Genomic DNA, 18,019 nt, shown 5'->3' on the forward strand with positions numbered 1-18,019 from the left:
CAGATCTATTTGGAAAAAAAACAAAACAAAACATGTATTGTGTCCATATGAGATGCTGGTATCACAGATGATAGCATAAGATACTATGGCATTATAAGGGCTCTTTAAGGGTCTTTTAACTTGTTATTCTGCTTTAAATATAATGTATGTAGCCATAAAATTCCTTTTCTGTATCTTTTAGACTTCTGCAGACTCAGGATTGTTTTTTTGTAAACGTGGAGATACTTTTTCTTCATTTAAAAATTTTTTTCTCTTTGTGAACTAATCAGTTATTGCTTTTCCTTTTATTTTTCATTTATTTAATTTTTGAAGATTTATTTATTTTTATTGGAAAGGCAGATTTACAGAGACAAGGAGAGAAGAGGGTGATGTTCCATCTGCTAGTTCACTCCCCAAAGTGTAGCCATGGCAGGAATGGAGTGGATCAGAAGCCAGAATCCAAGCTCTTCTTCTAGGTTTCCCACATGGGTTCAGGTGCCAAGGTTTTGGACCATCCTTCAGTTCTTTCCCAGGCCACAAGTAGAGAGCTGGATGGGAAGCTGAGCATCCATGGTGAGATCTGGCATCCATTTGGGACACTGAGTGCTGGCAGGCAGGTAGAGGATTAAGCAGTTGGGCTGATTTGTTTCCTTTAAGCTTGAGGGACTTTCTCAAAGTAATGTTTTGGTTCACTAGTTTACCATTGTAGCATTCTATTATATGATATTTTTCCTTGTTTAATTTTATTTGAATCCATATTTTGTAGCTGAATTAAGTTTTCTTTTCTTCCCCATCCCTAATGGGGCTGTTGAGAATGGATTTTTTTTTTACTTTATTATTTGATAAAGATCAGAGAAAAGTCAGGTTTGCTTTACTGTTTTCTTTACAATCAGTTCAGATGTGTCCAATTGATGATATTTATCATATGCATTTTGAGTGTTAGCACTAGGGGATGTGATAATAGTTTTCTGAAAATATTCTTTTTAGTGCCAGATTTGTTTAGGGAAAATGAATGAGTGAAATGAAAAAGGAATCTTTACAAAAAAAAAAAAAAACTATTTCAGAGCTGTTTCTATAATACTTAATTTAAGTTTTTGATAGGAAGACTTTCACGTGTAGATTTTCTCATTGGAAATAGAGCATTTGTCCTGCAGAAGTTATTTGTAACATTTACATTGGCAGAAGTTAACTTAGATTTACCTAAATGTATATTTGCTTTAACATCTTTTGTTCAAAATTTGTTTCAGGTTAAGAGACGTATTTTTACAGGTAAGCTTTTCTTGTTGCTCTGTTGTAGATCTCCTAGTTTTTGTGTATAATCTGAAAACTTATAGTTGACTGTATTTTTTAGTGAATAAGAAAAAGCTTGCTGTAGAACTTTGTGGACGAATAAAAGAAAAATGTGGACTACTTGACAAACATAGCTTTGCGGATAAAGAGGTAAGACAGTTTTCAAACTAAAAAGAGCCAAGAAACTGTAATTTCTATGTACATAGTTTTGTGTAAATAGTTTATTTGGAGTGTAATACAGCATTATGCTGTTCTTCACTTCAACATTTAGCAGTTCTTACTGTTAACATAATATTCTGTTCCTTTTGTTTTCAATCCTGAAATTTGGAAGACAGTGACTCTGGCTTTCAGCAGGATGCCTGATGATTTCCTTGATTTCTTACTGTGTCTCTGTTGTCTGTTCATCTCTCTCCACTCCCTTCCTTTTCTCTCTGCTCTTTCTACTTGTACCTCCTGTTGCTTCCTTCCTCCCTATCTCAATGTGCTACAGCTGGTGAATTATAGTCATTGTGTTAGGAGTGATGTTGTCTCATTCTGGTTTTACCCTGTGTTGTCCTAATGAGTTGATATGTCTTTTAACCACTTGAATTTTCTTTTTATGAACTTGCTTTTTCACATTTTAAGAAGCATATTCATATTTTCCTTTTAATAATTTTCTTGCATTTTATAAGGGAATCCTTTTTTCATTGTGTTTATTTCAAGTAGTTGAATCTAGAGAAAAAGTTAAACCAGTAGAGCAGTAGAGTATTTCTGATTCAGGTCAGAGAAGTGCTATAAAAATAGCCAATTTTGGAGAGCTAGGAAAAATAAGTGTTTTTCTGCAGTACAATAGAGCTTTGTAAAAAAAAAAATATTTGTGCCTGCTTTATATTTGAATCTTTTCATTTTTTTTTTCAATTTAAACAAGTCTGTTGAAGGCTCATGAATGGCAAAGGAATATTTATTACAGTTTTTAAAATCCAATAGGAATAATTATCACTTTAAAATTTTTAATTGCACAATTTTTTTTTACAGATTTATTCATTTTTATTACAAAGTCAGGTATACAGAAAGAAGGAGAGACAGAGAGGAAGATCTTCCATCCAATGATTCACTTTCCAAGTGAGCCCCAATGTCTGGTACTGTGCCAATCTGAAGCCAGGCACCAGGGACCTCTTCTGGGTCTTTCATGTGGGTGCAGAGTCCCAAAGCTTTGGGCCGTCCTCCACTGATTTCCCAGGCCACAAGCAGGGAGCTGGATGGAAAGTGTAGCTGCCGGGATTAGAACTGGCGCCCATATAGGATGCCTATGCATTCAAGGCTGGGACTTTAGCCACTAGGCCATGCAGTCGGGTCCAATTGCACAGTTATTCTTAATTCAATATCAAATATCATGAAGATATCTTGATTTTTATTGAATTTTGATATTATTACAATGTAGTGAATTAGGTTATTTCATCCTTTTTGTTTTATAATGCTTAAGAGTAAAGGTTGGCAAACTACATACTGGATTGTCGACCAGTTTCTCTTTTCTGTTTTATTTTTCATGATATAGTTCCATAGACTCAAGGGTTTTCCCACTCACTCCATCTGTTTTTCAGTTTAAAAAAAAGTTCTATGGCACAGTGATGCTCTTCAGTTAGAATTAATTGTCTTTGTTTCTCATTAACATATTATGCGTGAATAACTGTGATAGAGATTGTGTGGCCTGCAAGCCTGAAATGTTTGTTCTCTGACTATGAAGAAGCTTGTTGGCACCTGCTAGAATTGCTAATACTTTGTTGTTCTGGAAATCATTAGGATCTATGAACTAGACTTAACTTATACTCCACTCCACATGTTTGGATGTAGTCACCTGATTTCCCTAGCTACAAATTCCCACATATGTCTTACAAAGTTGACTTTTCTCTTAGGAAACCCATGACAAGCTGGAGAGTTGCAAATTCAAAGTACAGGATGACGTTTTCTTTTTAGAAAGCAATTAGAAAAAAAGAGACTTTTTGTATTCGATGAAAATGGTATAAAATGCTAATGGGGTTTCAAAATGTAATGTGATTGACCAAAGTATAACATGTACTATGCAAAAAGGTAAGGAATATAGAGGCCAAAAAATGGAGAATACCATTTTCCAGATCCTCTATTTTCCCTTCCTTAGATGGCATATGTAAAGTAGGTGGTTTTTTTTTTTTGCATCTTTTCTTACAAAACTTTCTACATTCACTACTGATGTATCCCATATGTCATTTAAGTTGGATGACCACATGCACACTGTGTAGTTTTTATTAATTAAAAATTTTGGTTAGGACATTGTAAATATGAGCAGTTAAAATCATGATGTGTGTAAGGTGTAATGTACATTATGTACCTTAAGTGTTGTGAAGTATCAAAGTTGAGATATGGCATGTTGAAAATTGGAGGGGTTTGGTAAATACTTCTCTACTAACTGATACTTTCTTTCCAGACGAAACAAAGAGTACGGACCCTGGACAATGACAAAAACTCCCACCAAACACAAATTACTGCAGTAAGTTGAATTTGTCTAACACTTGTAGGTCTGTTGCTTTTGTACATAAATAAAATTTGGTTGTTGCTATTATTATTCAGGAATATTATTTGATGTTAGGGTTTCAGAGGTAGACGATCTTCAGTTTACATACACACACATATACACACATAAGGCACTTGATAGAAATTCATTATAGCACTATACACATATTTGAAAAGCTGTTGCTATATACTGAGTTCTGTTGAAGATGCTTGGAGTTTAACATATTAAGACAGAAAACTCCTATAAAGTTAGCTTTTAGTGGAGGACATACAGAATGCATAGTTCACAAAATTTGCTATCTAATACATGGAAATTTATAAGAGGTTATGTCATTTGTCCAAGGTCACGTGGCAAATTGGTGGCAGAACTATATTCTGACTCTAGGTTCTTTCTTCCTGCTCCTCTGGGTTGCCTCTGTTGGCACGTTGTTGCCATGCTTTAGGATGCTTTAGCTGTTGTCCACGTGGATATTCTAGGGAGTCCGTGAAGATGATCTATTGTGTTATGTTAATTGTTACTGACTTAATGTGTTTTATACTTAGGCTGAAAGAATCACCAATAGTTTTCAGCTGAATTTGGATTTACTTAAGCTATTGAATGAAAATGTGAAGCTTCAACAAAGCATGAAACAGGTTTGTACTCTGTAGAGACTCTAGCTTTCAACTATGTCATTAGAAGCACTTTGGGCATACTTGTGACCAACAACATATTAAGAGCCAGAGTAGATATTTTTTCTTGTTATTATCAGAGTAGGACACTTTCTCTGCCCACTTGCAAGTGTATATTTTGGGGAGGGATACACAAGTGTATATTCCTCAGCTACTCTTTCCTGGAGTGAATGTAAAGCAGCATATTTTATACCTTGGCCATCACAGCAGATAGCAGTTACACCCACACCTTATCTGAGGTTTAAAGGCAGAAGTGATTCTGGAGGTAGATAAAATGAGGACTTAATATTTAACCTTTTCTTCCCCAATTATATAGGTAAGATACACTCATTCACTTGTATTTCTTTTCCTTTTGTTTTTGCTGTAACTTGATAGTTTTTCAGTGGGACACTTTAGATATGACCAATAATTGCATTATTATGATTCTCTAAGTGCTATATCCGGGTCATGTAATAGGATTACATTTTCTGTCTCACCCAACATTTTCCTTAACATAATTGTTTTGTTTCCCATATACCTATTCATAATTCATCAATACACTGTCTTCAAGAGATGTCAGTCTTATAAAAATGCATTTATTTAGGAGGTGGAGATAAAGTTCATATCTTCTGGGTCATTCCCCAAATGGTTGTAATTTTTAGGGCTGGGCCAGGCCAACAGTCAGAGCTGGGAGCTCAGACTTGGTCTGCCATGTAGGCAGCAGGGATCCAGCTACACAAACCGTCACCTACTGACTCTTCAGGGTCATATTTATTGGAAGCAGGAAACTGGATGGACTGAGGCTTGAGCCACTCCATTATCAGAGAAACTGGATGTGGATGTCCAGTGATGCCTTGTTACATGAGAGGCTCAGTCCAATAATAAAAAAACAATAGCAATCATAATCATAATTCTTTTCACTCTGATGCTCTTGCTGGCTCTTTTTTTTTTGTCTTCAGACTATATAATTTTTGGGAAGTGTTATCAAATCAATCTGCCTTTAAGCCTTTCCATTTTTGTCTTAGCTTCCTGAGGTCTGCTGAGTTTATTACTGCTTTTTTGTCACTTTCCTTTTTTTTTGTTTTTACAGTCATCTTTGACGCATTTTCTATTTTACCTATTTTAGAAGCAAAGGGTTTATGCCTCTAAAATAACAGAAAAAGCAGCAATCTTTCTTGTGTCAAGAGCAAGTGATGGTCAACCCAGTGTTAAGGTTGTGATAGAATCAAAAGTAGACTTTCATATAAAAAAATCACTTAGATGACATTACTTGTTACAACTACTTTTATGGGAGTTTTAATTATCAGCGTTCCTGAAACAAAATATTGTAATAATGATCAATCACTAACCTTTTATGACTGCATATTTACTTCATTTTTTAGCAGTGTATTAGATAGCATCTAGTCACTAAATTCAATGGCTTTTCCTTAGTTTCAATTTTTTATTATTTTTATTGCAAAGTCCAATTACTTTGAGAGAATGGGAGACAGAGCATGCTCCGTCCATTGATTCACTTCCCAAGTGTAGCTGAGCTGATCAGAAGCCAAGATCCAGGAGCCTCTTCTAGGTCTCCCACACAGGTGCAGGGTCCCAAGGCTTTGGGCCGTCCTCAACTGCTTTTCTAGGCCACAAGCAGGGAGCTGGATGGAAAACAAGCCTGCCAGGATTAGAACCAGTGCCCATATGGGATCCAGGCACATGCAAAGCAAGGACTTTAATTACTAGGCTATCATTTTAATTTAATATCATTTTTTAAGACTTGCTTTTATTTGAGAGGCATAGTTACAAGAGAGACATGTAGTGATAGAGAGAAAGAGAGACATTCCCCTGTCTGGTTGACTCCCCAAATGGCTGTTTTATTTTATTTTGGCTGTTTCATTTTAGTTTGCCTATTAGGCATCATCTGATTCCATTGCAATTTTATATAAAAGGATTTTTGGGGTGTGATTGTGTAAGATATGCTCCAATGAATGGCGAATTTGACAGAGAAATTTAATGTTTATTGTTTGATAATAAAGTCATGAAGTTAAGTAGATGTTTCTTTCATATATATGGACAGTTTCTTTCACGAATTTATACCTTTTTTTTTTACTTACCTACATAGTCTCTTTTCTTCAGGCTGAGTTTGTTACTTTTAAATAAAGGATTTTCTTTCTAGGACATGCAAAGTACCAGAATGTCAGAGGGCTAGAGGGAAATGGAGAGAGATGAGTGTTTCCAACCATTTTATAGAAAAAAAAATCATCCTATTAAAAATTTGCATGGGTTTTAAATAATTTTAGTGACAAATTTATCCCTAGTCATTTTACATGAACTTTAGAAAGTACCTGTGTTTTTGTCTCTGAAAACTTTTGATTTTATATACATATGTAAATCCGTTCAAGAATACTTAAACCTATTGTTTTACACTACCCCAATTTGAAAATTCTTTGCAATAGGAGTCATCTTCTTTCCTGTCTTTTTGATGTCTGTTATTGACATACCAGCCTTGTAAATACAACTGTTTACAAACATGTATGACGAATTGCATTTTTTGTTGCGATTTCAGCTTATTGGAGAAGCTAAAATATTGAAACAAATGGTGAATGGACTTGAACAGAAAATGACATGTATGTACACTGAAAAACTGGCAGACCAACCTATCAATGACAATGAAAATCATATTGAGGTAAATGGCTCTACTGATGAGTGTGACTGAGTTGGATAGAATTGTATCTTAACTTGGAAACTTAAAAACTTTGTTTTCCAAACAAAATAAAATGAAACAAATCATTGCTATAGCAAATTATGAATTAAATTGCTAGGCTGGAATCTTGACAATATTCTTAGTATCATATAGCTTGCCCTCTGCACCTACAAATTCCACAGCTATGGATTTAACAAACTGCATCCACTCTATTTGAAAAAATATATATATTGTTTCTAACAGATTTTTCTTCTTGTGCTTATTCTCTAATTATGTAATGCTATCACTATTTCCATAACAGAGCTGCTAAGTATCATTTGTAGAATAGAACTGAGCTAAAATATAGGTATTTATGGACTGTACGTGAATGCTGCACTATTGTGCATGAGAGACTTGAGCATCTGTGGATTTTTGCATTTGTGAGTTAGATGGCCGGTTCTTGAACCCTTCCTTTTGTGGATGCCACGTGACAAATGTATTGTTTAACTTTTTCCCCAAGCTCAAAGATTGAAATACATGTTAAACAGAACAACAATGAGATACTATCCTAGCACTGTGTGCAAAGCTGTAGACCTTTTTTTTTTGGTGCCTCAAATTCTTAAAAATGTGAGGCAACTGAAGGATGGAAATTGTAGAGCACAATAGATTTAAGTGGGGCTTTCCAGAGAAATATATGACACAGTCATGTGATATTTTTGTTACAGTGCTAGAAATTTTTTCTGCATTCAAAGGAAAAAACTATCCAACGCTGGGAAAATTCTCATGTTCTAATTTGAATATTTCTTAAGAATGTATTTTATCTCAGTTGAACTCCTCACTTAATTATGTTTTTTTAATACATGAAAATTTGTAATTTTTTATATCACATATTATTCATTATATAAAATATATCCTTTATGTTAATGATTGCTATTATTTGTAACAGATAATCATCTCATAAAACATTTTGTTATTTTAAAATACGGATGTAGCAAGAATGAACAATTATAAAATGTTTGATTAAGAATCACTAGTTTCAGTTTTGTTTTGTAGAGCTTAATAGCCACAACAGCCTTGCCTGGACCTTGTCGTAGCCAGCAGCCCGGAACTCCATCTGAATGTCCAACCAAGGCGGCAGGAATGCATATACTTGCACCACCTGTCGGTGTGGGGTTTAGGGATGAATATGGTCATGGAAGAGAACTAAGAAGTTCTCTTCTTAGTCAGGACGGGAACCCTGGCATTCAGGTGAGACTATGGGCATCTCAATGGGCATCTTAACCACTGTGCCAAATACCTACTGTAGGTAGATTTATTTAAAAATTGTAGTTGTACATCCACAAGAAATACATTTGGGCTGGTATTGTGCTACTGTAGGTGAAGCTACCACATACATTAGCATCTCATAGCTCCTTGGTAATGTACTTGGAAAAGCAGCAGAAAAATGGGCCAGTTACTTGGACTTCTGCACAAATGTGTGAGACCCAGATGGAGTTCCTGGCTCCTGGCTTCAGTTGTTGTGGTAATTTGAGTAGCAAACCCATGAATGGAAGAGTGTTTGTCCCTGTCTTCTCCTCTCTGTTGACTTTCAAATAAAGAAGTAAATCAATCTTAAGAGGAAAGAAATAATAAATACACTAGTGTAAGTCATTACCCTCTGTCTTTTTTTGTTTTTTTTTTTTTCAATCACCGAACACGTTCTAAAGACGGAAATGTGCTCTGCCAATCTTGGAGACGAGATAACCAATGATGACTGTGTGGAACAAGACATGAAGAGTGACTCAGAAAACGGTACTCCCTTAGATATTAGATATTAAGTCAGGATTCATCTTTTGATAAAATGATGGCTACTTCTTTTGGTTGTTTCGCCTCCAGTCCTTGTTTTTGATACACTGTGCTTTGGCTTGTCTGTAACACAGCGTCATTGTCTCCCTTTACATTTACCTTCAGCTGGAACACCTTCAGTCAATCCCTTCAGCTCCATAGATAGACTTGTAGTCTCCTTCCCTACTGTTCTCTTCACAGCTAATACATGTCTTCCTTACAGCAGTTTTTAAAAAATACCATAATCATTTCAGTGCTTGTTTTTCTCTCTAGTGTAGGCCAAACAAATGGATAGGTGACAAGTTCAAAATATGAGTGCTACATAAAGCACTGATACATAGCTCAAGATTTTTATTAAGTTAAATCATTACATTACTTTGGATCATCACAATAATTGTTACTATTACCCATTGCAGTCGACCTGCCAACAATTGGGTTAGCTGAAGCCATTCACTGTGTTCTCAAATCAATCCTGATGACTTTGTTATTTTTCTTTAAGTGACATTGAGGGGCTGGCATTGTGGCACAGTGTTTTAAGGTGCCACTTGCAATGCTGGCATCAGTATGAATAACTTGCTTGAGTCCTGCCTGCTACACTTCCTTTCCAGCTTCCCGCTAATGTAGCTAGAGAGACAGTGGGAAATGGAAGATGAAAGTACCTGTGTCCCTGATGCCCGCAAGGGAGACCTGGAAAGGGCTCTGCGTTCCTGGATGCTATTTGTCCCAGCCCTGACTGTTGATGTGTTAGGGATGTGAAGCAGCAGAAGAAAGTTTGGTCTCTGTCTCTGGTTCTCCTTTACTCTCCCTCACTCTCTGTAACTCAGCCACTCAAACAAATAAATCTCAGAAAATATTTTATTTTGAAATTGTTACAGATTTACAGGAAGTTTAAAAGTAATATAGATAGATCTCATGTTCCTTACTACCCGTTTCCTTCCTTGGTGGTTCTTCCAAATGCTATGCTTTCTCCCCCGCAACTACAGCACAAGTAATAAATACATTCATGAAGAAAGATGTGATTTTTAAATTGTGAAGGATTTATGTATTGATTGATTTACTGAAAATGAACAATGACAGACAAGAGATGGATATTGAGAGATCCTTTATTACTGATTCAGTCCCCAAATGCCCATATCTGCTGGGGTTGGACCAGACAGAAGACCAGGAATTCATGCAGGTCTCCTAAGTGATTGGCCAGAACCCAAGAATTTGAACTTTCATCTGTTGATTCCCTGGTACATTAACAGGAAACCAGACTGGAAGTGAAAGGTGTACTTAAAATCTGTGTGTGTGTGTGTGTGTGTGTGTGATACAGCAGTATTATGGCAAGAGAAAATTGCTTCTCATAGTAGGCTTATTTAGTAAGGGGAATAGTGCAAGATTTTAGGCTTGAAACTGACTTGTTCTGAAACTTATATTTATTATGTCCTTTTATTCTGTCAGTGTACAATTTATAAAAAAAGCTGAATTTATGGGTGACAAAGTAAGAGATTAACAAAAAAACTAAAAATAAAGCAGTATGTATAACATTTCTTTTAAAGATTTATTATTATTATTTTTTTATTGGAAAGGCAGATATACAGAGAGGAGAGACAGAGAGGAAGATCTTCTGTCCGATGATTCATTCCCCAAGTGAGCACAACGGCCGATGCTATGCGGATCTGAAGCCAGGAGACTTTTCCAGGTCTCCCACACGGGTGCAGGGTCCCAAAGCTTTGGGCCATGCTTTCCCAGGCCACAGGCAGGGAGCTGGAAGGGAAGCGGGGCTGCCGGGATAGAACCGGCGCCCATATGGGATCCCGGGCGTGCAAGGTGAGGACCTTAACCACTGCGCCACTGTGCTGGGCCCTAACATTTCTTTTATAGTCAGTTTTAAGTTTGAAGTTTGAAGTTGGGTTTAAAAAGCGTCTCATTTGAAAAATTTTAAATCACAGAATTTATATTTACATTAGTAAAGTATAGAAGGAAATATTTGAATGTCAGTAATCATGTTTGAATAGAGAAACATGGGCAGTTTATAATCTAATCTGTATTTTCAAAATTCTACAATAAACGAGCCATATCTGTAATAATGAAACACTGTTTTATAAATAATACTCGTGCCTGGTGCAGTGGCCTAGCGGCTACAGTCCTAACCTTGAACACACCTGCATCCCATATGGGCACCAGTTCTATCCCAGCGGCCCCATTTCCCATCTAGCTCCCAACTTGTGGCCTGGGAAAGCAGTCAAGGATGGGCCAGAGCCTTGGGACCCTGCACCCGCATGGGAGACCTGGAGGAAGTTCCTGGCTCCTGGGTTCAGATTGGCTCAGCTCTGGCCGTTGCGCTCACTTGTGGAGTGAATCATTGGACAGATCTTCTTCTCTGTCTCTCTCATCTCTGTATATCTGAGTTTGCAATGAAAAATAAATAAATCTTAAAGTAATAATACTCAACATCAATTTAATAAATAATTTTTTAGCAGTGGCGTAAGTAGCTTAACTTTTAAAATGGGTTGCAAAAGTTTTTTAAAAGTACAGATACACATAGTTTTGTGTGTATTCAGTCATTTATTTTTAAGATATTTACTTAAAATATCCTTGCATTTTCATTTAAATAAGTAGTGAATATTTTAGAATAGTTATATACCCATAACATGTAATTACTAAATTTTTTTATTTATTAATATGATTTTGTATTTTTTCTTTTCATTAAGTTTGGGGTAGTGATAGGTGCCACATTTGGGAAAATATGTCTTTCCTACATTCTATCATCAAATAATACACCTATTTTTGAAGCATTCAGATTATTTAGAATTGTTAGTTTTCATTTTTATAGATTACTGTAGGTGAATGAGCAGTTGAAGGTAGGTTAAAATTTATACTTTTCTCTCAGGCATAGTTTGGTTTAAGTCTGGAGGACATCTGAGTATTTATTAGCCAAAAGGTCTAAATTTCTTGTATGATTTATTACCTACATTATGTTTATGCCCAAATGTTAGTGCTGAATAGAACTATAATACTATTGAGAGGCAAATTCTTTACTAGATGAAATGGATATTACTGATTGTTATGGAAATAGTTTAAGGGACTGTTGAAATAAAATACTTTTAAAAGCCTTTTTTCTTCATGGATTTTAGCTTCTAAGTTGAATAATAGATGCTAGATTGAATGGAAGTTTTTGAGGATTGTACACAAAAATATGAGACAATATTTAGAATAGTAGACCAAGATCTTTAAACTATTGAAAAGCATTAGATATTCTATCGTTGGAGCCAGTTTAATTTTGTTAATTTTGTTATTAACTTATTAATTTGGTAACTTCTGTCCTCAGATGTTAGTATGTAACTTAAATTATTCCTTGTGCTATGACCTAAAATTTCCTTTAGAACATATTGAAAATCTTCAGACTGAACAAATACCTATGAAGTCAGAAGAGACACAATTTGGAAATGAAATTGGGACACATCCACAGGAAGTCCCAATAAGGACTGAAGTATATCAAGGAAATGACATGACGACTTGCAGGTAATAAAAATCAAATTGCCAGCTCCATTGGATGAAAAGTAAAATAGCCTTTGAAAGCAGAGTCATGTATTACATTTTCAAATTTCTGTGATTACTGAATGTTTCTAATTTGTGATTAGATTTGCAAAAAAAATAGATTTGCTCATTCATTTTTTTTTAGGGTGGAATGCTACTCACCTTTTGGAAAGGCTGAAATTCTACCATCTGCAAAATGGTCCCAAGCCGTTGACCATTATGCTCACTGCAAATAAGCCAGTACCAAAAGGAACATGTGCTTTTTCTGATATAAAGCAACTTGCATGCAACATAGATGGATAGTGTAGTATCAGAGAATCACTGTGAGCCCTGCATCTGGATCCAATCACAGTCATGCACTGCACACTGTTGTTTGGGTCAGACAGTATATATAGGGGTGGTTCCAAAGGTGTAAATTACCTGGTGACATGATACCTATGTCCAATTAAGTGTATTTTCATAATGCTGTTCCATAGGCACAGAGATTCCCGCTTCATACCTCATTCTGAACTACTGTATTATAACAGCAATGTCCTATAGCAACAATCACAAGCCTATGACTCTTCTATTTAAGTATGTCTTGGCTTTGTAGGTATAGACAATGCTAGAAAATCTCGTATGCTTTGGTCAAAATATATTTAACATTTTCATTGTGAGTCCTCTTACTAGGGAGAAGAGGTGCATATTGGAAAGTATCTTCAATGATAAATATATGTATGTACATGTTTGCCTAAATATTGATCTGGGATTTTGCGTGCAGGTTGACATATCAGAGAGAACATGTGATGTTCGTTCTTTGGGGATTGACTTATTTCACTGAGAATAATGGTCTCTAGCTGGGACCATTTTGCAGCAAATGGTAGAATTTGATGCATTTCGGTGTGTGAGTATTGTTCTATGTAGTAGATCTGCTACCGTTTCTTTATCCATCTTTTGAAAGGCATCTGGGCTGTTTCCATGCCTTTGCTTGTGTGGATCATGCTGCTATAAATATAGGGTTGCAGGTCACTTTTTCATATGCAGTTTTCACATTATTTGGATTTTTTTTTCAGTACTGGACTAGCTGTACAATATGGTAGATTCACTTTCAGTTGTCCTAATACTCTCCATACTGACTGACAAAGTGGTGACAATATGTTGCATTCCCACCAATGGTGAGACAGGGTACCATTGTTCCCACATCCATGCCAGCCATGTTAATAGATTGACAAATGTAGACCATTCTCACTGGTATTTACTGGAATGGTAATGTAGTTTTTATTGGCATTTCCGTAGTAAATAGGGAGCAGAACCCTCTGAGCCTGTGCCACACTGGGGACCCTAAGATGGCATTGGAGGGCCATTCCCCATCCCCAGGTGCTGAAGCAGTTGAGAGTGTGGGTGTCAATCCCCTCCCACTCCCTGTTTTCCAAGACACAGAAAGTAGGAAAATTTTGAAACCATGGTCTGATCTACTTTCCCCTAATCCAGGACACTTCCCATCCTAATCGACTGTGTAAACAAAGTAAGAAATAAAATGTATATAAAGAAAAAAAAAAGAATTTATCTGCATTTATCATGATATAAGACCTGACTTAGTTTCTTGGATTCGTATATATATATGTATATATATTTGTTTAATGGATTGTAAAATTTTTGTGCTGTTGTTTCAGTCTTTAAGCAAGATCATTACATATAAGTCCTAAGTATAGATTCTGGTACAATCTCAGGGCTTCAAAAGCCACTTATCATTGCAAGCAGTATGCACACTAATAAAAATAGTACTGATTACACTACTAACATAATTTACTTCAGGAGTAGTATGATTTTGTTACTTTCTGATAAGACCCAGAAGCCAACTCAAGACTTAAAACTGGTGTAAAATGATTTATTCATTTTCTTATTCGAAAATCAGCATTAGAGAGGGAAGGAACCTTGCATGTGCTGGTTGATACTGCACATTCCTGCAGCAGCCAGTGCTGTGCCTGGCTGAGGATCTGCATGTGGGATTCCCACATCATTAACCACCTATCTAAAATGACTTAAACATGGTTTGTTGTGGCTGACTGCTGTGTAACAAATATAATGCTGCTTTATATAGGAAGACTGGGTAAATGTTATGTGTTCTCATAATTTCACTTCTTTAACCTTTTAAATCTAATTTCTACGTGAAATTCCTACACAAAACGTTGGTGTCTGTTGTGATAGCAGTAGTATTTTAGATGGTTTTAAAATTTGAATTTATAATGTTAAATACTATACCAGGTATGTTTATATAGCAGTTTTATGTTGTGTTTGTAATGATAAGTACGAAAATACTTTTGGGAATCACCAATTTTGATATAGTTAAGCAATAAAGTTCATTGTTTTATCATGTGTATTAAGGGAAATATGTAATATTTTGCTTAAGGGAATTAATGACAAAGGAAAATTGCCAACTAAAGAAAGAAGATCATCTTTTCAAAGTGGATGATACGCTTCACTGTGAAACACAAGCGATCACCCTCAATCGGTATGAAATGCTTTTTCTTTTGTGGGTTGGAGAGTAGCTAAAAGCTCACTACGGGAAAAAATCAGAGAAAATGCACAGTTAATATTATTTGGATAGGTATATGAGATTTTTTTTTAATTTATTCAATTTTCTTGGAAAGGCAGATTTACAGATAGAAGGAGAAAAGATCTTTCATTGGCTGGATCACTCAAGTGGCTGCAATAGCCAGAGCTGAGCTGATCCAAGGCCAAGAGCTTTCTGGGTCTTCCACATGGTTGTAGGGTCCCAAGGCTTTGCGCCACCCTCCTTTTCCAGGCCAGAAGTAGGGAGCTGGATCGGAAGTGGAGCAGCTGAAGTAGGAACTGCTGCCCACATAAGATCCCTATGATTTGCCATGTGAAGATTTAGCCATCACACTAGACTGTTTAAAAGTCTCTTTTCATGTATTTATTTTATTTGAAAGTTAGAGGTATAGAAAGACAGATAAAGGTTAGATTGGCTTGGCCACATGACCAGAAGTAGAGCTCCTGTAATCTGAATGAGGTGCCTCTATGAGATTATGGTGCCTCAGGCATAGATTTATCCCATTATGCCACTGAGCCAGCTTTGTTTACAAGACTTTAAGTCCAGCTTTAACCTTGGATCCTTCTTCACTTGGCCCAAGGAAATAATGTAAAGGCTCTAGACAAAAGGCCAGGTTCAGCTGTACGTGAATAGTTGTGCATCACACAAAAAGCAAAGTTGGATTTTATCTTAAAGATTTAGCTTGTTAGTCTTTTTCATGTGTTTGAAAGGCAGCAAACAGAAAAAGAGGAGAAACATGGAGCAAGGAACAATTAGAGAATGAATGAATGAATGAAGCTTTTATGTGCTGACTCATTCTCAATGACCACAGCTGTGGGTGGGACAGTATGAAACAAGGAGCCAGTAGCTTGCCTGTGGGTCTCCTACATGGGCCCAAACACGTAGGCCATTTTTCTCTGTGTTCCCAGGCACATTAGCAGGGAGCTTGATAATGTGGGGCAGCTGGAACTTAAATGAGTGCCCATGAGAGATGTGGGTGATGCGATAGCAGCCTTTGACCACCTTGTCACAGTGCTGTCCCCATCATTTTAATCTTGCAAAGGTAATGAATAACATTTGCCAAATAGAGGACATTGATTTCCTATGATCACATTAAGATTTCAGATGACTGAATAAGCCTCCCGTGATCATACTTAAAGCAGATACACACACAGTCTAAATCTTGGGATAACCTTTGTTTCAGGAGGGCCTAAATACTAGAATATTAACATCAGATCATGTTTTGTAAAGAACGTGATAGTTCCTCATGTTTGTTTCTCAATAGGTATAGTTTTGGGAGTTTTTTCCCTAGAATAGAAAATTCTTGATGTAAATAATGTTTTATGAGTGCCCTGTGTATTGTGCTTATACATTAATGTCAAAATAATTTTTCTTCCTAGCTGGAGAATCAAAGTCCTTGAACAAGAATTGGAAAGAACAATCGATTACTTTCAAATACAGGTGTGTGTGATGTGTGCATGCACATGTGTGTACCATTCATTATTACCAGGTGCATTTGTGGGTGTCTGTGTGTGTGTACATGAATGCATGTAACATTCATTATTACCAGGTATAGGTGTGTGTGTGTGTGTGTGTCTGTGTGTCTGTGTAACATTCAGTATTACCAGGTATACATATGTGTGTGCGTATGTGCATGTGTGTACCACTCTTTATTAGGTACAGGTGTGTGTGAGTGTGTGTGTGTGTGCGCATGCACACATGCATACAAGGACCATTCTTTGTTATCAAGTACAGGTATGTGTGTGTGCACACGTGTATGCATGTACCATTCTTTATAATCATGTTTAGGTAGGTGTGTGTGTGTGTGTGTGTGTGCAAGCACATGCATAGATGTAGGTCCTAACACCTGAGTGTTGAAATTGAATTGAAAGAGAAAATGAATTTCTCTCTCAGTTGCACAGTTTTGTTTAGAATGTCACATGTGGCTAAGACACTTCAACAGTTTCAGGATTTCAAAGAGCTTGACACAAGACTTCTTAGGTATCATGTCTCCTGCCTTGTTTTAAAAGTACATTAGATTTCACAAATGAAAATTATTGACCAAAGAACCTAAAGTGGAAGTGTGTTACTTATATTTTAATTGTCTTCACATATAGCTATAATATGTGATGTGTACGTGAAAATTTGCATCAATGTTGTTGTTAGTGATGTTAGTGATGTTTGAAATAGTTTTGACTTTTTGAGTAATTTCCTAAGCAAATGATAGGTACGTTTTTAATATAAGAAAAGTATCCATTTAAAATATTCTGTTTTTCAGATTGTTTATTTAAAGAAAAATGCAAATGACAATTGGGTAAGTTTCAAATTCCCTTAAAGCTTTTTACCTTTTATCAATGAAATTATGATTTTACTTCCAGAAGATAATACTGAGCAACTAAATTGAAGAAAATAAATTGCTATGCAAAAGGATCACTTTATTTTAATTGCACCCAAAGTGGAATTACCCTTCTTGTGAGAATGAACACATTGACCAATCCATACAGTCTGGTTTTAGCACATTGCTATTTCGAAAGGAACCTATACTGTCCACAAGGGTCAGAAGGATGTGATGTGTATATACAAATATCAGGGTCACAGATTCACATTGTTGGGGCATTGGATTGCCAGTTGTTATTTATGAAGCAAAAAAGTTCTCTGAGTCATTTTAATCATTTGTAAACAATGGGGTGGATAAAGCGCTAACTAAGCCTCTTCTACTTCTAAAATTCAGGGTTCTTTAAATATTTATTGAGTTACTCACTACGTATTTAGAAGTGGGTGATTGTGAACACTGGTCTGTGCTGCAGAGGAACTACATGAGGTTATGAGGTGTCTGTTGGGGAGTCCCTGACACAGAGAGGTGGAGGAGGCTACTTTTGCGCCTTTTGATGTTCTAGGCACTATACTTGAAAATATTGTGAAATAACATCCATTAAGTCTACTTAATAACTGTGAAGTAGATTTTATTATTACAGATTTTATAGATGAGACAACAGCCCAAGGTCACGTTATTAGGAAGTGAAAAGTAGAGA

General features: G+C 36.1%; 1 long non-coding RNA gene across 1 annotated transcript; it reads left to right on the forward strand.

The window, feature by feature from the left end:
• The first annotated feature begins 8,817 nt into the window (after positions 1-8,817).
• LOC121166784 lies at positions 8,818-16,443 on the forward strand. The gene is made up of 3 exons (XR_005885481.1): positions 8,818-8,899; positions 12,301-12,439; positions 16,388-16,443. It is a non-coding gene; the product is annotated as an uncharacterized LOC121166784 (long non-coding RNA).
• The last annotated feature ends 1,576 nt before the right edge of the window (positions 16,444-18,019 follow it).

The sequence above is a fragment of the Ochotona curzoniae genome, unplaced genomic scaffold, assembly GCF_017591425.1.
Source record: "Ochotona curzoniae isolate NIBS_2020 unplaced genomic scaffold, NIBS_Ocur_1.0 patch228, whole genome shotgun sequence".
Taxonomy (NCBI): Eukaryota; Metazoa; Chordata; class Mammalia; order Lagomorpha; family Ochotonidae; genus Ochotona; species Ochotona curzoniae.